Consider the following 27477-nt stretch of genomic DNA (forward strand, 5'->3'; position numbering starts at 1 on the left):
CACCAATCCTCCGAAGAGCATCCCACCCAGATCCAAACCACTGCACTATCCCTGCAACCCTGCGTTTCCCAATGGCTCATCCACCCAGTCTGCTACATTGTGAGTGTGAGGGGAGAGTGCTCCCCACTGAGATCAGGCTGAGACCTCCCGGTCCAATAGCCAGCCTTGCTTCCCCATCCCAGCCCACACTTGGAGAATGAGACCACCTGGGGAGGCTAGAGATGTTTCCCAGCCAGAGATAGTCCCTCTAGGAGAGAGATGGTGAACAGATGTTCGGGGCAGGGGGCAGTGGGATCAGTTGTCTTGAGGTGGGGTGAGGGCACATTGAAGCCGGCGATGGCAGGTGCTGAGCCCTTTCCCCAGAAGAGTTTGTAAGTCGATGGGTGAAAGTGGGAGGGGCACTAGAGTAACAGCTTTGTTGCTGCTGAAACCCTTGCTGTCTGCTCAGTCACGTCTGAGAGACACACAGACACATCAGACACACAGGAAGCAGCTTTCTGTGGATGTTCTCCTGGGTCAGGCCTCATCAGTCACGGAGCTATGGTCAGTAACAGTATAAGCTGTGCACCCTGAAAGCCTGAGTCTGCAACTCAGCTCGGAAGGACCTCAGCTCATTCGTCAAAACTGGTTCTGTCCCTCTGCAGCCTAGCCAGTCTGCCTGTGCCTTTCCACCACTCCCAGGTTTTGCCTTCTGCCACAGCTCATTCTCCTGAGCGACAGCTGTACTCAGGCCCAGCACATGATCTTGTCCCACTGTCAGATCCTCTTCGAGAAACTCATGGCTCACCACCGCCCTCTCCAGGATAGTTAGGGAAGGGCAATAAACAACAGACATATCAATGTCCTCCCCATCCCAGGAGTAATCAACATAACTGATGAGCAATTCAAACAATCAAACTGGTGGAAGGTGGTTAAATCATTCCAGTTATTAAATTTCACCTGGTAATTCCTGTCTTAACTTCAAGGTGAAACTATCCTGGTCTTTGCTGAATTTAGACCAATTTTCATTGTTAACTTAATACATTTCCATCTTTATTCTTTCTCTCCAAACTGATACTAATTTGAATGTTTCGAAAAACAAAACATTTTGTTGAAGCTTTTTTCCTTGCATGTATCAGGACAATTTACAAGAAATGCCACAGCGAAGGGAAACAATATTTAAACTGGTGTGTTCATAGTGACAACACCTCAGCCTGTCAGCACTTTCCTCATATGCAATATAAATGTCATGTTTTTCCCCTTTGATTGGTTCTTTTACAATTATCCTGATGAGAGCAAAATGAAAAGCTTCCAAAAAACAAGCATTTTTCAGGCCAATTCAATATTCTCAAACGACTATTTGATCCTAATTTGCTCTTTTGCTTCAGACCTGTTCAAATTCCAAGAAGTAATTCAGTCCCATTTTGAATGGAGGACCCAGTTTACCAGCACTTGCTAAATTCCAATTTCTAGATCAAAATATTTTTCCTGATCTCCTTCCTGTTCCTGTTGTATGACCAGAGAATGTGTCATTTTGCCGTTCTGTTTGTCGGTATTGACAGTAATTTAGCATATCCAATTCACCTAACCTGCACTTTTTTGGATTGTGGGAGGAAACCGGAGCACCCGGAGGAAACCGACGCAGACACGGGGAGAATGTGCAAACGCCACACAGACAGTCGCCTGAGGTGGGAATTGAACCCGCGTCTCTGGCGCTGTGAGGCAACAGTGCTAACCACTGTGCCACCGTGCCGCCCGTAAAGTTGCAGCTTGGTGACACACCTTGGCAGCCGTTTGTTCGGTCTTTGTGTAATTCATTTTGTGCCGGATCTGTAGGGCACACCACCTTGCAATTTGAAAATACAGGTTCACCCATGTCATGGCCGAGGCTCCAGTCTTTCAAAGAGATGAAGTTAAGCCTCACCAGTTTAATCATTTGAATTGTACTTCATTTATTTTGATTTCTCCTGGGATGGGGCAAGCTTTGATTTGTCTGCTATTTGTTGTCCTTCCTGAATTGTTCGGGAGAGGGCGGTAGTGAGCAATGTCATATCGAGAACACAGAACATCGACCATGACAGCGCAGTACAGGCCCTTTAACCCTCGATGTTGCACCGTCCTATGGAACCATTCTGAAGCCCATCTATCCTACACTATTCCATTTTCACCTATACGTTTATCCTGTGACCATTTAAATGCCCTTAATGATGGCGAGTCTGCTACTGTTGCAAGCTGTGCATTCCATGCCCCTACTAGTCTCTGAGTAAAGAAACTACTTCTGACATGTCTCCTATATCTATCACCTCTCAATTTAAACCTATGTCCCCTCAGCATCTGAGGAAAAAGGCTCTCAATGTCCACCCTATCTAACCTTGTGATTATCTTAGTATGTCTCAATTTAGTCAGCTCTCAACCTTCTTCTCTCGAATGAAAACACCCACAAGTCCCTCATCCTTTCCTCATAAGGCCTTCCCTCCATGCCAGGCAACATCCTCGTATATTTCCTTTGAACCCTTAAGTTTTTTTAATGCGGTGACCACAACTGTATGCAATACTCCAATTGCTGCCAAACCAGAGTTTTGCACAGCTGCAGCATGACCTCATGACTCCTAAACCCAATCTCTCTACCAATAAAAATTGACCCACCATAAGCCTTCTTAACCACCCTATCAAACTGGGTTGAAAATGTGTTGCTGGAAAAGCGCAGCAGTTCAGGCAGCATCCAAGGAGCAGGAGAATCCACATTTCAGGAATGAAGAAGGGCTCATGCCCGAAACGTCGATTCTCCTGCTCCTTGGATGCTGCCTGACCTGCTTCACTTTTTCAGCAACACATTTTCAGCTCTGATCTCCAGCATCTGCAGTCCTCATTTTCTCCTATCAAACTTTCAAGGATCTGTGTACATGAATACCGAGATCTCTCTGCTCATCTACACTACTAAGAATCTTCCCATTAGCCCAGTGCTCTTTATTCCTGTTGCTCCTTCCAAAGTGAATTGCATCACACCTTTCTGCGTTAAACTCTGTATTTGCTACCTCTGCAGCTTATCCATGTCCCTGTGTAACCTGTAATATCCTTCAGCACTATCCACAACTCCACAAACCTCAGTGTCATCTGCAAATTTACTAACCCATCTTTCGATGCCCTCATTCAGGTCATTTATAAAAATGGCAAACAGCAGTGACCCCAAAAGAGATGCTTGCAGTACACCGCCAGTAACTGAACTCCAGGATGAACATTATCTATCAACAACCACACTCTGTCTTCCTTCAGCTCGCCAATTTCTGATCCAAACTGCTAAATTACCCATAATCCCATGCCTTGGTATTTTGTGCAGAACCTTATCAAATGCCTTACTGAAGTGCATATTCACCACATCAACCGCTTTACACTCATGCACCTGTTTGGTCACCTTCTCAAAGAACTCAGTAAGGTTTGTGAGGCCGGAGCTACCGTGTTGACTATCCCTAATTAACTTATTCCTTTCTGGATGATTATAAATCCTATCTCTTCTAACCTTTTCCAACACTTTACCCACAACCGAAGTAAGGCTCACTGGTCTATAATTACTAGGGTTGTCTCTACTCCCCTTCATGAACAAGGGGACTACATTTGCTATCCTCCAGTATTCTGGCACTGTTCCTCTCAACAATGATGACATAAAGATCAAAGCCAAAGCCTCGGAAATCTTCTCCCTCGCTTCCCAGAGAAACCTTGAATAAATCCCATCCGGCTCAGGGAACTTACGTATTTTCACACTTTACAGAATTGCTAACTCCTCCTCCTTAAGAGGGAAATCACAAAAAAGTAACATGAGATAGCTTTGCTTAATTGGGCTAAGGAGAATCCAAAGGGAGTTTATAAATGCATTAAGGACAAAAGAGTGATAATTACCAGAATAGGGCCCCTCAAAGATCAGCAAGGCAGTCTATGTGTGGAACTGCACGAGATTGGGCAGATACTAAACAAGTACTTTGTGTCAGTGTTTACTGTGGAGAAAGACACAGCAGATATAGAATTTGGGGAAATAGATGGTGACATCTTGAAAAATGTCCATATTACAGAGGAGGAAGTGCAGTATGTCTTAAAATGCATAAAAATAGATAAATCACTGAGACCTGATCAGGTACACCCCATAACTCTGTGGGAAGCTAGGGAAGTGATTACTGGGCCACTTGCTGAAATATTTATATCATCGATAGTCACAGGTCAGGTGCTGGAAGACCAGAGTTTAGCTAACGTGGTAAGGAAAAATCAAGAACCGGTGAGTCTAACATAGTTGGTGGGCAAATTGTTGGAGAGAATCCTGAGGGGCAGGATTTACATGTATTTGGAAAGACAAGGACTGATTCAGGATAGTCAACATGGCTTTGTACCTGGGAAATCATGACTAACTAACCTGATTGAGATTTTTGAAGAAGTAACAAAGACGATTGATGATGTCAGAGCAGTAGACGTGATCTGTATGGACTTCAGTGAGGCATTCAACAAATTTCCTTGTGGTGGATTGGTTTGCAAGGTTAGATCACATGGAAAAACAGAGAGAACTAGCTATTTGGGTACAGAAATGGCTTGAAGGGAGAAGACAGAGTGTGATGGAGGAGAGTTGCTTTTCAGACTGGAGGCCTGTGATCAGTGGTGTGCCACAAGGATCAGTGCTCGGTCCACTGCTTTTTATCATTGACATAATGATTTAGATGTGAACATAGGAGGTACAGTTAGTAAGTTTGCAGATGACAACAAATTGGAGACGTAGTGGTGAGTGAGGAAGGTTACCGCAGAGCACAATGGGCCGATGAGTGGCAGATGGACTTTGATTTAGATAAATGCGAGGTGCTGTATTTTGGAAAGTCAAATCAGGCCAGGATTTAGATGCTTAATCATGGAATTACTACAGCATGGAAACAGGCTATTTGGCCGAACAAGTCCACACCGATCCTCTGAAGAGTAACCCATCCAGATCCATTCCCCTACCCTGGTCCTCTACATTTAACCCTGACTAATGACCCTAACGTATATATGCCTGAACATTTGACAATTCAGCATGTCGAATTCCCCAAACTGCGAATCTTTGGACTATGGGAGGTAACCCACGCAGATACATGGAGAATGTACAAATTCTGCACAGACAGTCACCCGAGGCTGGAACTGAACCAGGGCTCTGGCACTGTGAGACTGCAGTGTTAATCACTGAGGCACTGAGCCACCGTGCTTTAATGGTGAGGTACTGGGGAGTGTTGCTGAACAAAAAGACCTTGGAGTGCAGGTTCATAGTTCCTTGAAATTAGAGTCACAGGTTGAAAAGAGAGTGAATATGGCATTTAGTATGGTTTCCATTATCAGTCAGAATTGAATACAAGTGTTGGGAGGTCAGGTTGTGGATGCACAGGACTTTGGTTTGGCCACATTTGGAATGTTGTGTGTAAATCTGGTCTCCCTTCTATCGGAAAGAAGTTGTGAATCTTGAAAGGGCTCAGAAAAGATTGACAAGAATGTTACCAGTGTTGCGTATTTTTTAAGCAATGGGGTGAGGCTGGACAGGCTGGGGATGTTTTTCCTGGAATGTCGGAGGCTGAGGGGTGACCTTATAGAGGTTTATAAAACCATGAATGCCATGGATAGGGTAAAAAGACAAAGCGTTTTCCCTGGGGTGGGGGAGTCCAGGACTAAAGGCACAGGTTTAGGGTGAGAGGGGGAAGATTTGAAAGGGACTTATGGAGCAACTTTTTCACACAGAGGGTGGTGCATGTGTGGAATGAGCTGCCAGAGGAAGTGGTGCAGGTTGGTACAGTTACAACATTTAAAGGACATTAGGATGGGTGTATGAATAGGAAGGGTTTGGAGGGATCTGGGTCGAGTGATGGCAAATGGGTCTAGATTAGTTTCATACATCGGGTCGATATGGGCGAGTTGGACCGAAGGGTCTGTTTCCGTGCTGTCCATCTCTATGATTCTGAGACTCTATGAAATTCAGGAAAGCTAACACAAATCCACAGACATTAACTGGGTAACAGTCACACCCACACTCAGGGACACACACCTACAGACAGTACTGGGTAGCAGTCACACCCACACTCAGAGACACACACCTACAGACAGTACTGGGTAGCAGTCACACCCACACTCAGGGACACACACCTACAGACAGTCCTGGGTAGCAGTCACACCCACACTCAGGGATACACACCTACAGACAGTCCTGGGTAGCAGTCACACCCACACTCAGGGATACACACCTACAGACAGTACTGGGTAGCAGTCACACCCACACTCAGGGATACACACCTACAGACAGTACTGGGTAGCAGTCACACCCACACTCAGGGATACACACCTACAGACAGTACTGGGTAACAGTCACACGCACACTCATAGACACACACCTACAGACAGTACTGGGTAGCAGTCACACCCACACTCAGGGACACACACCTACAGACAGTACTGGGTAACAGTCACACCCACACTCAGGGACACACACCTACAGACAGTACTGGGTAACAGTCACACCAACACTCAGAGACACACACCTACAGACAGTACTGGGTAGCAGTCACACCCACACTCAGGGACACACACCTACAGACAGTACTGGGTAGCAGTCACACCCACACTCAGGGACACACACCTACAGACAGTACTGGGTAGCAGTCACACCCACACTCAGGGACACACACCTACAGACAGTACTGGGTAACGTCACACCCACACTCAGAGACACACACGTACAGACAGGACTGGGTAGCAGTCACACCCACACTCAGGGACACACACCTACAGACAGTCATGTATGATGTAAGCTTCTGACTGATCCTCTTTCTGAGCCAGGTTATCACTCAGTTCAGCTTTGAGCTGTCACTGTGAGGAACAGGCTGGGGGGGAGAAATGAATGTATTGACTGAAGCCTCCAGTGTCTTTGATTGGCCTCAGCTCATTTGAAAATTGACTCAGCAGCATCAAAGTGGGCATCGTGCGATCCCACCAGATGGGTCTGGACCAACAGAGTGAAGAGGAAATGCGTCAGATTGGAATGATTTGGCCCAAGAAGATTTCAGTTTCTGTTCTGTTTAGAATCTTGTCAACTTGACAGATTCCAGATCGAAGGGATCTCTTGAAAATGATTGAAGATTGGCTGAAATCCAGTCTTTAGCTGATGTGTCATTGATTGACCATCCATGCAGCCAACCATGACAACCATTTGCTGAAACGTAGCCCATCAGCCGAGGCTGGAGCAGTCTATATACAAAGCACTCAGAGACAGAAACTGAATCATCTTCATCTTTATTCCCTTTTCCAGATTGACATTGACAGAAAACAGACTGCAATTAACAGCCCAGACAGAGGAAGCTGCACAAATTCACAGCCACAATGGAGCTTGAGGAAAACACTTGTGGAGATTTTCTCAAAAAAAAGAGAATCCTGTCCTTTTAAACACTGACAGAACCTTAAATTGGAACTGGCGGCTGAGCAGGAAGGAGATCTGGTTTACTGAAGCAGAGACTTCTGAGGTTCACGTTGATTTTGTACAGCTGACAGTCTTGAGTATCGAGGAGTTTTACTTGACATCACAGGTCAATGCTGTCCCCAACTAACACTCCCAGAAGAGGGTAGTACGGCGTTAGATACACTTTTAATGTCCTTTACACTGTCCCAATGACCTGCCTTAACCGCTGAACCTCAGAAGTGTCTCTGAGCCAGTTCCAAGAAGGAAGAGAGTTGAAATTCAGTGCTGACAATGACCTTTGCCCTGCCAGCTCAGCCCTGTTCTGTTTAAAGTTGTGTCTCCTCTGTGGACTGTCTCCAATACTCTACACACATTCTGATCTCCTGATGCTCTTGCTGAGGGGAGAGGGGAGGGTCACGTGGGTGAGGGCACAGGAGAAGCGAGCGTTGGACTCCCAGTCAGACCCAGAGAGGGTCAGCAGGCTGCTGACACTGTAGGTGTTGTCCGAAGCTCGCAGGTAGTTGCTTGTCTGAACCACGTCCGAAATGACTGCACCGTCCTTCTTCCACTGCACCTCCAGCTCATCGGGATAGAAGTGATTGGCAAGGCACACCAGGGTGGCAGTGCCCTTGGCATTGACCTGCTCCGGGGAGGGGGGCAGCAGGGTCAGCTTGGGCTGAGAGTTGTCATGGCCTGACAGACAAGAGAAACAATTTTAATTTCTGCCATTCAAAGGGATTTCAACTCTCTGAACATGAACTGGCAAAACAATTCATTTTGAACATTTGTATCCAACCCCTATAAAAGCCCATAAAAGAACAGGCATTGTTCGAATTGCTTCTTGGGATGTGGGTGTCACTGGCCACTATTGTCCATCCCTAATTGCCCCTGAGAAGGTGATGGTGAAAGAGAAGGGACAGTTTTAGACCATCGTTTATGGAATGAGTGTGGACAGCTGGAAGGGCTATCAATGTTAGAGCATTTCAGTGACAGTGATCAGAACTCAGTGAGATTGAGAGGAGGGATGGAAATGGAGAACCATGGTGCAATTGTAAAAGTTTTCGTTTGGGAACAAACCATTTTACTAAACAGGGCAGGGATTGGGTAAAAGTGGGCTGAAAGACAAAATGCAGGGGTGAAATTAACCAGGACCTGAGGAAAGCAAAGAGCTGACAGGATGAAATGTGTCGAAATGAAATCAGGGAAATCCCAGTGATGCTTATAATCACAGAAAGAACAAGAAGAGAATGAAGGAATGTATGAGGCCCATTCGAGAGCAGGAAGGGAACTTGTGCGGAGGTGGAAGATGGAGCAATGGTTCCTCAAGAAAACTTTCCATCTATTTTCACAAAAGAAAGGGACAAAGCAGAAACTGTGGTTCAGGAGGAAGCCTGTGCAATATTGGAACGGCATCTTTCACATCTGAAAGACTCCCAGTTCATCCAAAGAAAAGAAAGATTCATGCTGTCCCCAAGACATTTGCAGACAGTGTGAGACTTGTTTGAAATGTGGTCACTGTTGTCATTTAGGAAATGTGGAAGCCAGATTGTACACAACAAGATCTCACAAGCAACAATGAACCAAGGAACATTTTGAGTGATGTTAGTTCAGGGATAAATATCAGTCTGAATATGATTCAAAGAGAAAATAACTGGGACAGTTGGATGGAAAATGAGAAAATGGATGGCAAAGGAGAATGTCGGATTACTGGTTAGTGATGGAATTGATTGTTACCAGGAAATAAAAGGAAAGGACAGAATATTGTGAATGTCATATTGGACGAAGGAAACATAATTTGCAGGGAAGCTCAGCAAAAGAACAAACGTAAAAGCTTTGTCTTTTAACACACGAACCATTGGGAATAAAGTAGACAAAGTGGTACCACACAATCCAAGGTAAATAAGGAAGATTGGGGCTCATGGGAATTTATGAAAGCATCCAGACCATGTAATAGGATGGAGAGTATGGAAAAGATCAGGAATTGAACATGATGCCTAGCAGGGTGGAATGGTGGATCAGTGGTTAGCACTGCTGTCTCACAGCTCCGGAGACACAGACTCAATTCGAACTGACTGTCTGTGTGGAGTTTACACATTCTCCCTGTGTCTACTTGGGTTTCCTCCCATTGTCACAAAGATGTGTAGGATAGGAGGATTATCTATGGGAATTGTAGGGTGGGTGAGATACTTTTTGGATGGTCAGACTGGGCTGAATGGCCTGCTTCAACACTGTAGGGTTTCTATGATTTCTGACAGAGATAACTATGAGAAGGAGGCAGTCAGTGCATGACTGAGGGTGTTGTACTTCGATGCATCGAGTATATGAAACAAGGTAAATGAGCCTGTAGTGCAGGGACAGGGCTGCAAGGGGATCAGGGCTGGGAACTGAATATCCAAGATGCACATCCTATTGAAAGGAAATGCCAGGGGATAGAGGGTCAAGTGTGAAGGAGGAACTGAAGATAATCCTTATAAGTTGGGATGTGGTATTGTGGAGACTGACGATATCAAAATTTGTAATTCCCCAGGGTCTGATGCTCTGCAACTCAGAGTCCTTAAGAAAGTGGGTGTGGAAATTGTAGACACAATAGTGAACATTTTCCAGCATTCTGTAGACTCTGACAGAGTTCCAATGGACTGGACAGTATCCAATATAACTCCACTTTTTAATAAAAGGAGGGAGAGTGAAAATGAGGAATTATATATGAGGAAAACGCTGGAGTCAGTTATTAAAGATACAATAACCGAGCATTTGGAAAGCAGTGACAGGATCGGTCCAAGTCAGCATGGATTTACTGAAGGGAAATCAGGCCTGACACATCTTCTGGAAGGTTTTGAGGATGTGATCAGTGGAGAATGGTCAAGGTTGAATCAGTGGACAATAAAAACAAAAATTGATGAAAACATTCAGCCGGTCTGGCAGCTTCTTTGGAGAGCAAGCGAAGTTAGCATTTTGGATTGAGTGACCCTCCCTCAGGACTCAGTGGATGTTGTGTTCAGGACTTTCAAAAGACTTTTGACAAGGTCTCATACAAGAGATTAGTGAGTTACATAAAACCTCATGGTATTGGAGGTAATGTATTGACATGGAGAGAGAACTCGTTGGCAGATAGAAAGCAGAGAGTTGGAATAAATGGGTCCCTTTCAGAGTGGCAGGCAGTGATGAGTGGGGTACCGCAGGGTTCAGTGCTGGGACCCCAGCTGTTCACAATATACATAAACAATATGGACAAAGGAATTGAATGCAATCCCTACAAACATGCAGATGACATGAAGCTGGGTGACAATGTGTGCTGTGAGGAGGATGCTAAGAGGCTGCAGTGTGACATGGACAGGCTAGCTGAGTGGATAAATACTTGTAAAATGCAATATAATTTGGGTAAATGTGAGATTATCCACTTTGATGGTAAAACAGGAAGTCAGATTATTAATGAATGGTGGAAGTTTAGGAAAAGGTGAGGTGCAATGAGAGCTGGGTGTCATGGTGGAACAGCCACTGAAAGGGGGCATGCAGGTGCAGCAGGCAGTGAGGAAAGCTAATGGCATGTCGGCCTTCACAGTGAGAGAATATGTGTGTTGGAGTAAGGATGTCTTGCAGATTTATACAGGGCTTTGGTGAGGCTTCACTTTGAGTATTGTGTACACTTTTGGTCTCCGAGTCTGAGGAGTCCGAGTTGTTTCTATTGACGGAGTCCAGCGAAGGTTCACCAGACTGATTCCTGGGACGGCAGGACTGACATATGAGGAAAGACAGCATCAACTGGGCTTGTCCTCACTGGGATTTAGACGAATGAGGGGAATCTCACGGAAACATATAAAATCCTGATGGGATTTGACAGGCTTGATGCTGGAAGAATGTTGCCAATATTAGGGAAATCTAAAATTCAGGGTCAAAGATCATGAATAAGGGGTCAGTTATTCAGATGTTGTGAACTTGTGGAATTCTCTACCACAGAAAGCTGCTGGGGCCAGTTTGTTCGATATATTCCAGGGGGACCGTGTCCTTGTGTCTGAAGGGATTTATGGGTTTAGGGGGAGAGTGGGAATGGGATACTGAGATTGCATAATCAGCCATGATCATATTGAATGGTGGTGCAGGCTCAAAGGGCTGAATGGCCGATTCCTGCAGCAATTGTCGATATTTCTACATTTCTAATATCGGTAGATGGGGGTTTGGGATAGCAGGTTTACTCTGTTAATAAGAAATGAAATTAAATTGACAGCAAGAAGAAATATAGAGTTAGACTGCATAGAGTCTGTGTGAGTCAACTTAAGAAACCACAAAGGAACAAAGATCCTGATGGGAGTTATGTACAAGCCTCCTCGCAGTCGTCGGGATGTGGGTAAGAAAATAAATCAGGAGATAGAAAAGGCAAGTGAGAAAGGCATTATTACAATAGACATGGCGACTGCAATATGCAGATGGACTGGGAAAATAAGGTTGGGAATGGATCTCAAGGAAAGGAATTCGTGGAACGTCTGCGAGAGGCTTTTTTTGGAACAGTTTTTGATAGACCGACTAGGAAACAGGTAATTCTGGATTTGGTGATGTTTCATGAGGCAGCCCTGATTGGGGAGCTGAAGGTGAGTGAACCCTGAGGGGGCAGTGACCATAATATGATAGAATTCACCCTGCAGTTCGAGAGGGAGAAGCTGGAATTCATTGTAATATGAGGAGTTAATGAGCAAGTTAGACAAAGGAGAGCCAATGGACATGATCGATTTGGGTTTCCAGAAGGTCTTTGACAGGTTGCCACACAAGAAGCTGCTAAATAACATAAGAGCCCATGGGGTTTGGGGCCCGGTACTGACATGGATAGAGAGTGGAAATAAATGGGTCTTTTGCAGGATGGCAGCAAGTGCCTCGTGCAGTTCAGCAGGGGGCAGTGTTGGGACCTCAGCTATTCATGTAACAATTAATTATATATTAACGATCTGGGAAAAGGAACTGAGGGCATTGTTCCTAAATTTGCTGATAACACAAAGATGAGGGAGGGACAGGGAGAGTTGAGGAAGTAGGGAGGCTGCAGAAGAACTTGGAAAGGCACAGAGAGTGGGCAAAGAAGTGGCAGATGGAATACAGAGTGGGAAACTCTGAGGTTATGCCCTTAGGTTGGAAGAATAGAAGCTTAAACTGTTTTCTAAACGGGGAAATTTGGAATTCTGAAGCATCAAGGTACTCAGAAGTCCTCTTTCAGATTTCTCTGAAGGTTATCATGTCGGTTCAGTTGGCAAATAGGAAGACAAGTGAAATGTTATCATTCATTTGAACTGAGTTAGAATACAAGAGCAGATGTGTCCTGCTGAGGCTGTATGAGACTCTGGTCAGACTGCATTTGGAATATTGTGAACAGTTTTTGGACCTGTATCTAAGGAGGGATGTGCTTGTATTGGGGGAGATCCAGAGGAGGTTTATAAGAATGACCCTGGGGGTGACAGCGGGGTCTGATGAGGAGCGGTTGAGTACTCTGGATGTGTACTTGATGGAGTTCAGAAGGACGTGAGGGATCACATTGAAACTTACAGAATACTGAGAGGCCTGGATAGAGTGGGCGGGGAGAAGATGTTTTCACTCGTAAGAGAAACTCGGACCAGTGGGCACATCCACAGAGTTAAGGGATAACTCATGAGGACTGAGATGAGGAGGAATTTCTTCTGCCAGAAGGTGGTTAATCTATGGACCTCATTGCTGTGGAGGTGAAGTCATTGAGTGTACTTAGGACAGACATTGATTGGTTCTTGATTGGATAGGCGATCAAACATAATGGAAGAATGGTTGTGAGAAATACATCAGCCTTAAGCAAATGGCACAGCAGACTTAATGAGGCGAATGGCCTAATTCTGCTTCGATATCATAAGGCCTTGTGGTCTTTTGAAGAGACTCTGCCAAACCCTGGAACACTGAAAGTACTGGATTGTGAGCCCTGCTGGAGCTGTTTGTCATCAGAACTTTGCCAAGAGATAACCAAAGAGTGGAGATAGCGCAGATCCTATTCTTTGTGGGGACTTCAGAATGCTTCCCAGCTCCTGGAATACCATGAGAGCAGGAATTGTAGTCAGTGACAGCAGTTGGAGCTCCGGGTTTCGGAGCTTGAGCAGCAGCTGGTGTCAGTCCGGAGAGTCTGTGAGGCTGAGAGCTCCGTGGAGAGCACGTTTCGAGATGTGGCCACTCTGCAGCTTCAGAGTATGCAGGGAGAGAGGGAATGGGGGAGCAGCAAACAGTCCAAAAGAACCAGGCAGCTAGTACAGGAATCCCCTCAGAGTGTCCCACTGTCCAGCTGGGATTCAGTTCAGAATCCTGATGGGAGTGATGGTTCAGCTGGGGAATGTAGCCAGAGCCAGGTCCCTGGCACCGTGGGGGGGCTCAGCTGTACAGGGGGGCACAAGGAAGACTGGAAGAGTGATAGTGAGAGGTGATTCGACAGCGTGTGCAATTGATAGGTGTTTCTGCAGCTGCAGATGGGAATTCAGGATGGTGTGTTATCTCCCTGGTGCCAGGGTCAAGGATGTCACTGAGCAGCTGCAGAGCACTCAGAAGGGACAGGGGGAACAGGCAGCAGTTGTGGTCCACATCGGTCCCAGTGACAGAGGGAGACAAGGGATGTGGTCCTGCAGTCAGAATTTTGGCAGGAAATTTGTAGCAGGAGCTCAAAAACAGAAATCTCTGGATTACTCCAAGTGTCCCACACAAGTGAGAATAGGAACAGGAGGATAACACAGGTGTATGTGAGGCTGGAAAAGTGGTACAGGAGGGAGGGCTTTAGATTCTTGGGACTTTGGGAATGACTCTCGGAGAGATGTGACCTCTGTAGACCAAATGGGTTGCTCCTGAACAGAGCAGGAACTGAGCTCCTTGCTGGTGTTGTTGGAGAGGGTTTCAACTGACATGGAAGGGCTGTGGGCACCAGGGGCGAATATCCAAGGAACACAGAATCCTGGAAGAGTTAGATCACCAGAGTAAGGAATCGTAACTTAGTAGGCAGGGTCAAAGTGAGGAAGAGAGTCATCATTTCTAAACCCCGCTGACTGTGCATGTATGGGACTGCACGGAGTGTGGGGAATAAGATTGGGGAGTTACAGACACAGATTGCCAAGTGGAAATCTGAAGTTGTTGCTGTAACACATGAGGCTCAAATAAGGACAGGATTGGGTGTTAAATATTCCTGGATATAAGGTGTTCAGGAAAGATAGGAAAGGGTGGAAAGGGTGAGAGGTGTGGGATTGGTTAAAGAGATCGGTGCAGAGCTGCAGAAAGAGGATGTCCCAGAGGGCTCAAGGACAGAAGCGATTTGGTTTGAGATAAGGAGCAAAAAAGGTGCAATCAGCTTCGTCAGTGCAGTCTATAGGTCACCAACTAGTGGGAAGGAAGTAGAGTGACAAATCTGCAAGGAATTCATAGCAAACATTAGGGGGACTTTAAATATAAGAATTCGACTGGGATAGTAGCAGTGTGAAGGGCAAAGAGGGGCCAGAGTTGTGAGAGTGTGCTCAGGTGAATTTTCTCCAGCGGTGTGTTCCCATTCTAATGAGAAACAAAGCTCTGCCAGACCTGGATCTTGGGAATGAGGACGCCCAAGTAGATTAAGTGTCAGTGAGAGGACATTTATGGAAGAGTGACCATTGTATCACAAGGTTTAGGGTGACAGTGGAAAAGGACAAAGGACAATCCAAAGTAAAGTCATGATCATGGATCGTATCCCATGGAGCACCTCCAAATGTTTTACAATTAGAAATTTTCACTTTCTTTTTAACCAGAATATGAATGAGTCACAAAACAAATATTTTGCCTCAATACTTATCATTGATAAAGGTAGTGAATTGAAGGAAATTCAGAAAATAAATGTTGATGTCTTGAGTAGAGTCCTCATTACAGAAGAAGAGGTGCAGTGACCTTTAAACTGATAGAGAAATCCCCAGGATCTGATCAGGTCCATCCCAGTACTTTGTGTGAAGCTTGGGAAGAGACAGTGACACCCCTTGGTGAGATAATTATATCATCAACAGCCACGGAATGGAGCATGGCTCATGTTGTGCTGTTAGTTAAGAAGGTCTACAAGGAATACCCAGGGAATTCTAGACAGGTGAGACTGATATCAGTGGGGAATAAGTTGTTGGAGGGGATTTTGAAAGACAAGGATTGATTAAGGATAGTCCACAAGGCTTTGGAAGTGGGAAATCGAGTCTCACAAATTTGATTGAGTTTTTTGAAGACATGACCAAGAAGATAGCTGAGGGCAGAGTGGTAGACGTTGTTTACATGGACTTTAGCAAGGCCTTTGACGTGTTCCCGCATGGACAACTGGTTAGTAAGGTTAGATTAAATGGGATCCAGGGAGGGCAAGCCAACTGATACAAAATTGGCTTAATGGTTGGAGACAATGTGGTGGTAGAAGGTTACTGTTCAGACTGGAAGCCTGTGACCAGCGGTGTGGCAAAAGGATTGGTTCGGGGTTCATCATTGTTAATCATTTATAGAAAATATTTGAATGAGCATATAGGAGGTATGGTTTATGAGTTTGCAGCTGACACCAAAATTGGCGGCATAATGGGCAGTGATGAAGGCTATTTGAGAGTACATTTACATTCCATATTGAGATAATAGTGAGGTGTTGCATTTTGGTACAAAAACTAGTCCAAGGCTTACACAGTTAATTGTAGGGCCAGAGGGAGAGTTCTCAAAGAGTGAGACCAAGGGGTGGAGGCATATAGTGATATGTAGACAGGGTGATAAAGAAAGCATTTGGTAAACTTGCCTTCATTGGTCAGGGCATTGAGAAATGGAGTTGGGACATTATGTTACAGCTCTCCAAGATATTGGTCAGGCCACATTTCTGGTCACCCTGCTATTGGCAACATGTCATTAAACTGGAAAGAGTGTAAAAAAGATGACATGGCTGTCACCGAGACTGGAGGGTTTGAATTATCAGGAGAGGCTGGTTAGGCCTGAGCTATTTTCCATGGAAGGTAAGAGGTTGTGGGGTGACATTTTAGAGGTTTATAAAATCATGATGGGCATAGATAAGATCAAAGTCTTTTCCTCAAGGTAGGAGAGTCCAAAACTAGAGTGCAGAAGTTTAAAGCAAGAGGGGAAAGATTCAAAAGGGACCTTTGGTGCATCTCTTTCACATAGAGGATGGTGCGTGTATTGAATGAGCTGCCAGAGGACATCATAGAGGTGAGTCTGAATACAACATTTAAAAGATATTTGAACAGATACATGGAGAGGAAAGATTTAGGGGGAAATGATCCAAATGCAGGCAAAAGGGACCAAGGGGAATCGATAAGGTGAATAGCTCATGAAGGCTGTGATTATTTTGCAGATGAGGGAAAAAAAGTTCCTGTGGAAAATTCAGGGATGAGGAAAGTCAGTTAAGAAAGTATATTGGAGAAATTTGGATAGTCTTCCTTGGAGAAGAGAAGGCTGCGAGGACATTTGTTTCAGGAATGTAACATCAGGAGGGTTCTGGACAGAGTCAACAGGGAGAAAATGTTCCCAGTAATGAAAGGATTTACAGCAAGAGGCCACAGATTGCAAGTAATTAGTAAAATAATCAAAACTGAGAAGAGGAAAAACATTTTCAGCCAGTGAGTGGTTAAGGTGTGGAATGCACTGCCTGAGAGTGGGGTGGAGGCAGCTTCAATTGAAACATTCCGAAGGGAATGAGACTGTTATTTGAAAAGGAAAAATGTGCAGAGTGACAGGGAGAAGGCAGGAGAATGACACTCAGTGAATTGCTCATTCAGAGAGCTGGTCCAGACAGGATGGGCGGAATGGCCTCCTTGTGCACTGTGGGGGTGGATGGATGAGGAAGGAGAGCGAGTGTGCTGGCTGGCTGCAGGTAGGCAGTTGGACTCAGAGTGTCTCTGGGAAATGCAGTCTGAGTCTTGGTTGCAAAGTGGGTGGAGCCAGAAGTGGAGGCAGAGGCTGGAGTGAAGTCAAGGCTAATCCAAGTGTTTTGACCAAGGTTCGATTCCAGCTTCAGGCAACTGTCTGTGTGGAGTGAGCATGTCCTACCTATGTCTGTGTGGATTTCCTCTGGGTTTCTGTTTTGATGCCACAATCTAAAGACATGCAGGTTAGATGAATTGGCCATGCTAAATTGCCCACAGTGATCAGGGATTTGTAGATTAGATTACTTACAGTGTGAAAACAGGCCCTTCGGCCCAACAAGTCCACGCAGACCCGCCACCCACCCAGACCCATTCCCTTACATTTACCCATTCACCTAACACTACGGGCAATTTAGCCAGGCCAATTCATCTAACCTGTGCTTTGGATTGTGGGAGGAAACCAGAGCACCCGAATGAAACCCACGCAGACTCGGGGAAAATTTGCAAACTCACACAGAGAGTCGCCTGAGGCGGGAATTGAACCCCAGGTCTCTGGCGCTGTGAGGCAGCAGTGCATACCACTGTGCCACCGTGCTGCCCACAATTGATTTTGGCCTGATGGGTTAGGTTAGGTTCATTAATCAGGGGAAAAGTAGAGTAATACGATAAAACGTCTTGGGTGGGTAACTCCTCGAAGGATCAGTGTGGACTTGTTGGGCCAAATGGCCTGTTTACCCACAGTAGGGATTCTATGACAGTCCATTCAAGATTCCCACCACCCACTGAGTGAAAAAGCCCTTTTTCAAATCTCGTTTGCGATGTCCAAATGAAATCTTTCAAACCATTCATTTTGTCTAGTGTCGTTGAGCTCTTCTGTTCCTTGTTCAATAAATGTTTTATTCTTTTTGATAAAATATGAGTTCCCTGACAGGGACAGTTAACTTTTGTCCAATCAGGGAGCCCTAACTGACAGATAAACAGGGGAGTGTCTGAAGAACTGATAATCTGGTACCTGACTCTTACCAACAACCTGCCAACCAACCCCCTCCTTTTGTCACCCTCAATCTCCCCATGCTTACTCTTGATGCCGCTTTGATCCAGCTTATGCTGCCTTTGGGAGGAGTTGACCTTCCCTCCATCACCCAGGAACGTGGTCATCATCCCAGAGGAGCATAGTCCCACATGGTCATCACAGCTGGGGCAGGGGGAGACAATTCTCGGGGTTTCAAGAATTCAACCTCCCTCCCTCACTCAGACAGCTCCCCTCCCTGGAAGGTAATATTGCTGCACCTAGGTTTGGTTTAATTAACCACTGAAATATGACTATAGGGAGCCATCATTGGCTGGGCAGGCAGTCATGACTGCTCTGACTCTGGATTCAGAAAATCCACTTGTAACTGAGCAACACATTGGGGAGCACAGTGCCCACTGCCTCTGAAATCCCTCCCTTACTGAGAATACACTCTCAATATTCACCTTTTTCAACTGCCATCTCAATTTCACTGCAAATTCTGTGTCCAATAATCCTGCCCTCCAGGTACCTAATGAAGGGGCAGCGCTCTGAAAGCTTCTACTTCCAAATAAACCCCGTTTGACTATAACCTGGTGTTGTGTGTTTTTTTTAACTTTGGCCATCTGAATGAACTGCCATCTCAGACTGAATCAGCTGAACTGATTTTCATTCATGATTTGAGAAGATTAAAACCTAATCTTCAATCCCCAGCACAAAGCCCGTTCCCAATCCTTCGCTCGGAGACACATACCTCAGAGAGACAACTGCAGGCAGCACAGAGTAACACACTCGCACTAAGAGAGACACCTACAGGCAGCACAGCACAGAGTAACACACTCACACTGAGAGAGACACCTACAGGCAGTACAGAGTAACACACTCACACTGAGAGAGATACCTGCAGGCTGCACTAAGTAACACACTCACACTGAGAGAGACACCTACAGGCAGCATAGTGTAACACATGCACTCTGTGAGACAGGATTTGGAGATGCCGGTGTTGGACTGGGGTGCACAAAGTTAAAAATCACACAACACCAGGTTATAGTCCAACAGGTTTAATTGGAAGCATACTAGCTTTCAGAGCAACGCTCCTGCATCAGGTGATAGTGGAGGGCTCGATCGTAATACAGAATTATGATCGTAACACAGATCGTGACAAAATCTGTGTTACAATCGAACCCTCCACTATCACCCGATGAAGGAGCGGTGCTCTAAAAGCTAGTATGCTTCCAATTAAACCTGTTGGACTATAACCTGGTAAAAACAATGACTGCAGATGCTGAAAACCAAATACAGGATTAGTGGTGCTGGAAGTGCACAGCAGTTCAGGCAGCATCCAACGAGCAGCGAAATCGACGTTTCGGGCAAAAGCCCTTCATCAGGAATAAAGGCAGTGAGCCTGAAGCGTGGAGAGATAAGCTAGAGGAGGGTGGGGGTGGGGAGAAAGTAGCATAGGGTACAATGGGTGAGCGGGGGAGGAGATGAAGGTGATAGGTCAAGGAGGAGAGGGTGGAGTGGATAGGTGGAAAAGGAGATAGGCAGGTAGGTCAAGTCAAGGAGACAGTAACTGAGCTGAAAGTTTAGAACTAGGGTGAGGTGGGGGAAGGGGAAATGAGGAAACTGTTAAAATCCACATTGATGCCCTGGGGTTGAAGTGTTCCGAGGCGGAAGATGAGGCGTTCTTCCTCCAGGCGTCTGGTGGTGAGGGAGCGGCGGTGAAGGAGGCCCAGGACCTCCATGTCCTCGGCAGAGTGGGAGGGGGAGTTGAAATGTTGGGCCACGTGGCGGTTGGTTGATTGGTCTGGGGTGTCTCGGAGATGTTCCCTCAAGCACTCTGCTAGGAGGCGCCCAGTCTCCCCAATGTAGAGGAGACCACATCGGGAGCAACGGATACAATAAATGAAATTAGTGGATGTGCAGGTGAAACATTGATGGATGTGGAAGGCTCCTTTAGGGCCTTGGATAGAGGTGAGGGAGGAGTTGTGGGCACAGGTTTTACAGTTCCTGTGGTGGCAGGAGAAAGTGCCAGGATTGGAGGGTGGGTTGTTTGGGGGTGTGGACCTGACCAGGTAGTCACGGAGAGAACGGTCTTTGCGGAAGGCGGAAAGGGGTGGGGAGGGAAATATATCCCTGGTGGTGGGGTCTTTTTGGAGGTGGTGGAAATGTCGGTGGATGATTTGGTTGATGCGAAGGTTTGTAGGGTGGAAGGTGAGCACCAGGGGCGTTCTGTCCTTGTTACGGTTGGAGGGGTGGGGTCTGAGGGCGGAGGTGCGGGATGTGGACGAGATGCGTTGGAGGGCATGTTTAACCACGTGGGAAGTGAAATTGCAGTCTCTAAAGAAGGAGGCCATCTGGTGTGTTCTATGGTGGAACTGGTCCTCCTGGGAGCAGATACGGCGGAGGCGGCGAAATTGGGAATACGGGATGGCATTTTTGCAAGAGATAGGGTGGCAAGAGGTGTAATCCAGGTTGCTATGGGAGTCGGTGGGTTTGTAAAAACTATCAGTGTCAAGTCGGTCGTCACTAATGGAGATGGAGAGGTCCAGGAAGGGGAGCGAGGTGTCAGAGATAGTCCAGGTAAATTTAAGGTCAGGGTGTAATGTGTTGGTGAAGTTGATGAATTGCACAACCTCCTCGCGGGAGCACGAGGTGGCACCAATGCAGTCATCAATATAGCGGAGGAAGAGGTGGGGACTGGTGCCAGTGTAATTACGGAAGATCAACTGTTCTTCATAGCCAACAAAGAGACAGGCATAGCTGGGGCCCATACGTGTGCCCACGGCTACGTCTTTGGTCTGGAGGAAGTGGGAGGTTTGAAAGGAGAAATTGTTCAGGGTGAGGACCAGTTCGGGCAAACGAATGAGAGTGTCAGTGGAAGGGTACTGTTGGGGACGTCTGGAGAGGAAAAAACGGAGGGCTTGGAGGCCCTGGTCATGGCGAATGGAGGTGTAGAGGGATTGGATATCCATGGTGAAGATAAGGCGTTGGGGGCCAGGGAAACAGAAGTCTTAGAGAAGGTGGAGGGCGTGGGTGGTGTCTCAAACATATGTGGGGAGTTCCTGGACCAGGGGAGATAGGACAGTGTCAAGGTAGGTAGAGAAGAGTTCAGTGGGGCAGGAGCATGCTGAGACAATGGGTCGGCCAGGGTGGTCAGGCTTGTGGATCTTGGGAAGGAGGTAGAACCGGGCAGTGCGGGGTTCCCGGACTATGAGGTTGGAAGCTGTGGGTGGGAGATCTCCTGAGGTGATGAGGTTCTGTATGGTCTGGGAGATGATGGTTTGGTGATGGGGGGCAGTAGGAAGAGGTATCCTCGAGTTGGCGTTTGGCTTCAGCGGTGTAGAGGTCAGTGCGCCAGACTACCACTGCGTCCCCTTTATCCGCTGGCTTGATGGTGATGTTGGGATTGGAGCAGAGGGATTGGAGGGCTGCGCGTTGTGAGGGTGAGAGTTTGGAGTGGGGGAGGGGGGACGACAGGTTGAGGCGGTTAATATCCCGGCGGCAGTTGGAAATGAAGAGGTCGAGGGCAGGTAATAGGCCAGCGCGGGGTGTCCAGGTGGATGCAGTGTGTTGGAGGTGGGCGAAGGGGTCCTCGGAAGGTGGGCGGGAGTCCTGATTGTGAAAGTAAGCTCGGAGGCGGAGGCGACGGAAGAATTGTTCGATGTCACGGTGTGTATTAAATTAATTGATGCGTGGACGGAGGGGGATGAAGGTGAGTCCTTTGCTGAGGACTGATCGTTCGTCCTCAGTGAGTGGGAGGTCTGGAGGGATGGTGAAAACTCGGCAGGGCCGGGAGCTGGGATCTGGTGCGGGTGTGGAGCTGGGAGTGGGGTCGGAGCCAGTACCTGGAGTGGGTGTGATGGTGGGGGGAATGGGGGTGGAGGCATGAGCTGGGGTAATGTTGACCTCGGGGGTCTGGGGTGTGGGGATAGTGACAGGGGGGTCTGTGGGGGGCATGTCAGCAGAATGCAGGTGAGTGGCGCTGGTGGAGGCAGAAGTGGTGGTGATCATGGCAGAAGGGGTGGCGGGAGTCACTGAGCGTGTGGCATCAGCGATGATGTGAGGGCCAGAAGTGGCTGTGGGAGTGGCCATGATGTGGGCGGAAGTGACATCATCACTCAGTGTGGGGGTGGTAGCTGTGTCAGCCGCATGGCTAATGGCGTTTCCGAGGCCAGGGGAATCTTCTGGAAAGTTTGAGGAGCGCTGGTTATGGAGGTGGGTGGATAAAAGTTTGTTGTACTTACAGTTTTTGATGTTTGAGATGTGTAATTTTTAACAGAGGAACACACTCAAACTGAGAGAGACACCTCCAGGCAGCACTAAGCAACACATGCACTCTCTGAGATAGGCAGCACAGGAATAATGTGATCAAGGATAGTCAGCAAGGTTTTGTGAAGGGCAGGTCGTGCCTCACAAACCTTATTGAATTCTTTGAGAAGGTGACCAAGGAAGTGGACGAGGGTAAAGCAGTAGATATGGTGTACATGGATTTTAGCAAGGCGTTCGATAAGGTACCTCATGGCAGGCTAATGGAAAAACTACGGAGGTATGGCATTGAGGGTGCATTAGAGATTTGGATTAGGAATTGGCTGGCTGGAAGGAGACATAGGGTAGTAGTTGATGGTATAGTTTCATCTTGGAGCGCAGTTACTAGCGGTGTTCCACAAGGATCTGTTTTGGGACCATTGCTGTTTGTCATTTTTATAAATGACCTGGAGGAGGGGCTTGAAGGCTGGGTGAGCAAGTTTGCGGATGACACGAAAGTCGGTGGAGTTGTGGACAGCGAAGAAGGGTGTGGCAGGTTACAGCGGGATATAGATAAGTTGCAGAGTTGGGCAGTAAGGTGGCAAATGGAATTCAATGTAGCTAAGTGTGAAGTCATTCACTTTGTTAGGAGTAACAAGAAGATGGATTACTGGGCTAATGGTAGACTACTTGGGAGTGTGGATGAGCAGAGGGATCTTGGTGTTCATGTACACAGATCTTTGAAAGTTGCCACCCAGGTAAATAGTGCTGTGAAGAAGGAATATGGCGTACTGGGCTTTATTGGTAGAGGAATTGAGTTCCGGAGTCCTGAGGTTATGTTGCAGTTGTATAAGACTCTGGTGTGGCCTCATCTGGAGTATTGTGTGCAGTTTTGGTCGCCATATTATAGGAAGGATGTGGAGGCATTGGAACGAGTACAGAGGAGGTTTACCAGGATGTTGCCTGGCATGGTAGGAAGATCGTATGAGGAAAGGCTGAGGTACTTGGGGCTGTTCTCATTGGAGAAAAGAAGGTTTAGGGGAGATTTGATAGAGGTGTACAAGATGATTAGGGGTTTAGATAGGGTTGACCGTGAGAACCTTTTTCCGCGTATGGATTCAGCTGTTACTAGGGGACACAGCTTTAAATTAAGGGGTGGTAGGTATAGGACAGGTGTTAGGGGTAGACTTTTTACTCAGCGGGTTGTGAGTTCATGGAATGCCCTGCCAGTAGCAGTGGTGGACTCTCCCTCTTTATGGTCATTTAAGCGGGCATTGGACAAGCATATGGAGGTTATTGGGTTAGTGTAGGTTAGGTAGGCTTCGGTCGGCGCAACATCGAGGGCCGAAGGGCCTGTACTGCGCTGTATTTTTCTATGTTCTATGTTCTCTGAGTAACACACTCACACTCCATGCTATGGATAGGTGACTCGCCGAATGTGGGTGGATGACTGAATGTTGTCTGTGGGTGTCTCTCTGCATAACACACCCACACTCAGAGAGACATCTACAGGCAGTATTAGGTTAAATACTCACACTCAGAGAGACACACTCAGCCAACAATGTCTGTGATTGGCTGAAGATTGTTTCGGGGGCTATTCGACATACAGCAGAGATTGCACAGTTCGATCCCATCAGCTGGTCCTGGACCATCAGAGTGAAGAGGGAATACATCAGATTGTACTTATTGAGTCCTAACAATTTTCAGTTTCTGTTCTTTTTGAAATCTGCATAAATTCCTGATTAAAGGGATCATTTGAAAATGGCTGATGATTGAGAATTGAAATTGATTGACAGGCCAAGTAACCAATTGTGACAATGACCTGCTGAAATACAGCCTATCAACTCAGAGGTGAGGGCGGGGGGGAGGTGGAGGTCAGTGATTTCCAAAGCACGCAGAGACAGAAACTGAATCTTCACTTTTATTCCCTTTTCCACATTCACATTGAAAGAAAGAAAAAACTGCAATTAACAGCCCAGACAGAGGAAGCTGCTCAAATTCACAGCCACAATGGAGCTTGAGGAAAACACTTGGAGAGATTTTCTCAATAACATGAGAATCCTGTCCCTTTAATCAGTGATAAAACCTTAAATTGTAACTCGCAGCTGAGCAGGAAGGAGATCTGGTTTACTGAAGCAGAGACTTCTGAGGTTCACATTGGTTTGTACAGCTGACGTCACAAGGCAATCCTGTCCCCACAAACACTCCCAGGACAAGGACAGTATGAGGTCTGACACAGTGTAAAGCTCTCTTGCCGCTACCCCAATGATCTGCTTTAACATCCAAACCTCAGAAGTGTCTCTGAGCCAGTCCCAAGAAGGAAGAGAGTTGAAATTCAGTGATGACAATGAACTTTGTCCTGCCAGCTCAGCCCTGTTCTATTCAAAGTTGTGTCTCCTCTGTGGACTGTCTCAAAACTCTATACACATTCTGATCTCCTGATGCTCTTGCTGAGGGGAGAGGGGAGGGTCACGTGTGTGAGGGCACAGGAGAAGCGAGCGTTGGACTCCCAGTCAAACTCAGAGGGGGTCAGCAGGCTGCTGACACTGTAGGTGCTGTCCGAAGCTCGCAGGAAGTTGCTGGTCTGAACCCCGTCCGAAATGACTGCACCGTCCTTCTTCCACTGCACCTCTAGCTCATCGGGATAGAAGTGATTGGCAAGGCACACCAGGGTGGCAGTGCCCTTGGCATTGACCTGCTCCGGGGAGGGGGGCAGCAGGATCAGCTTGGGCTGAGAGTTCTCACGGCCTGAAAGACAAGAGAAACAATTTTAATTCCTGCCACTGGAAGGGAATGCAACCCTTCACTGTCCATACAATCTTTTTGAACATTTGTCGTCAATACAGAATAAACCCAACAAATGACCAGGCATTGTTCAATTGCTTCTTGGGATGTGAGTGTCACTGGCAGGGCCAGCATTTATTACCCATCCCTAATGCTCCAGAGAAAGTGATGGTGAAGCAGCAGGGAGAGAATTGACAGTTTTGGACCATTGTTTATAAAATGAAAGTGTGAAGCTGGAAGGGCTGTCAATGGGGGAGCATTTTCGTGACAGTGCTGAGAACTCAGTGAGATTGAGAGGAGGGATGGAAATAGAGAACCATGGAGCAAGTGTTAAAGGTTTCATTTTACTCAACTGTGTGGGGTTTTGATAAAAGTGGATCGGAACAAGCGGATTGTGGGAAATCAGTGTCAAGACAATGGGAGCCCTCGAAGGACGAGACAGAGATTGTTCAGAATCTGTTCCCACAATGAGTAAGGGTGGGACTCCCAGATCTTGACCAAATGAACAAGAGGATAGGGGGTCATGTACTGACATGGATTGGGATCTGGTTGTCAGACAGGACAGAAAGAAGGAGTCTTTTTCTGAATGTCAGGTAATTACAACTTAGGATGCCACAGGGGTCAGTGCTTGGTACTCAGTTATTCATAAATTATAATAATAGAATCATCGAGTCAGAGAGACCCAAAAGGCCCATCAGCCCATTGTGTTCATACTGGTCAAAAAACAACAACCCAATTATTCTCATCCATTTTACCAGCAAAAGGGAATTAGATGCAGTATGTGATCAATAAAGAATTAGATATAGTTCTTTGGATTAACGGGATCAAAGAATGTGGGGAGAAAGCAGGAACAGGGGACAGTGTTGCATGATCAGCCATGATCTTATTGAATGGTGGAACATGCTTGACGGGCCCAATGGCGTAATGCTGCTCCAGGTTTGGATGTTTCTATCTCTTTCTCAGATAATGAAGGAATGTCTCTTGTCAATTTGAAGCTGCAAGTCAAATGTTATTGGAGGTGGAAGATGTGGCCATGGTGATTAATGCAGGTCAGCAAGATGGTAAGAAGACACATGGGATAAACTGTTCTTCATTTTCCCTTGATGGAATGAGGCAATTGCTGGATTGGCAGCATTTATTGCCCATCCCAAATCACCCAGAGGGCAGTTTAGAGTCAACCACATTGTTGTGGATCTGGCGTCACATGGTAAGGATGGCAGTTTCCTTCCCGAAAGGATATCAGGGAATCAGATGGCTTTTTCCTGACAATCAATGATGGTTTCATGGTCGTCATTATACTCTTAATTCCAGATTTTGTTTGATTGAATTTGAATGCCACCATCTGCTGGATTCTAACCCTGGTCCACAGAACATTATCCGGATCTCTGGATTAACAGTTCAGTGATAATACCATTAGGCCATCACCTCCCTTATCTCATTATTGGTTGACAGTGAAAGCAAGGAGTTTGTTTATTCTGGAACTGTATAAAACCCCAGTTAGAGCACAGTGAGAGAACAGTGTACGGTTCTGGTCACCACATTACAGGAAGGATGGGATTCCATTAGAGATGTGGACAGACGAGGTGTTTGTCTGGAATGGGGACTTTGAGCTTTGAGGAATGATTGGTTTGGCTGGGAGTGTTTTCTTTGGAACAGAGGCGGCTGAGGGGAGATTTGATTGTGGTGTGTAAAATGATGAGGGGCCTGGACAGAGAGGGTAGGAAGGACTGATTTCCACCAGCACAGAGGGCAATAACCATGGGGAGAGATTGAAATCAGTTGGGGGCAGGGTTAGAAGGGAGTTGAGGGTATTTGTGTTCACCCAGAGGCTGGGATGTGGGACTCACTGTCTGAAAGGGTGGGAGAGGCAGAAACACTCATCACATTGAGAAAACACTTGGATATTCACTTCAAACAGTGAAACCTCAAGAGTTATGGAGCAAGAGCTGGAAAGTGGGATGGAGCTCGATACCTCTTTAACAAACCTCCGATCACCCACAGATCAGGAGAGCTTTATCTGAGAACATTGGAGCAGAATCGGATCCACACACTTCGGGAACGAGTCACATTGGGGTGTCTGTGTAGAAGGTCAGCGAGAAGGGGACATGAAAAGTCCTTGGTCGGTAGGATTAGGGAAAACCCAAAGGCTTTCCATAGGTATGTCAGGAATAAAAGGATGACTA

The sequence above is a fragment of the Chiloscyllium punctatum genome, chromosome 7 (assembly GCF_047496795.1).
Source record: "Chiloscyllium punctatum isolate Juve2018m chromosome 7, sChiPun1.3, whole genome shotgun sequence".
In the NCBI taxonomy this organism is placed as follows: domain Eukaryota; kingdom Metazoa; phylum Chordata; class Chondrichthyes; order Orectolobiformes; family Hemiscylliidae; genus Chiloscyllium; species Chiloscyllium punctatum.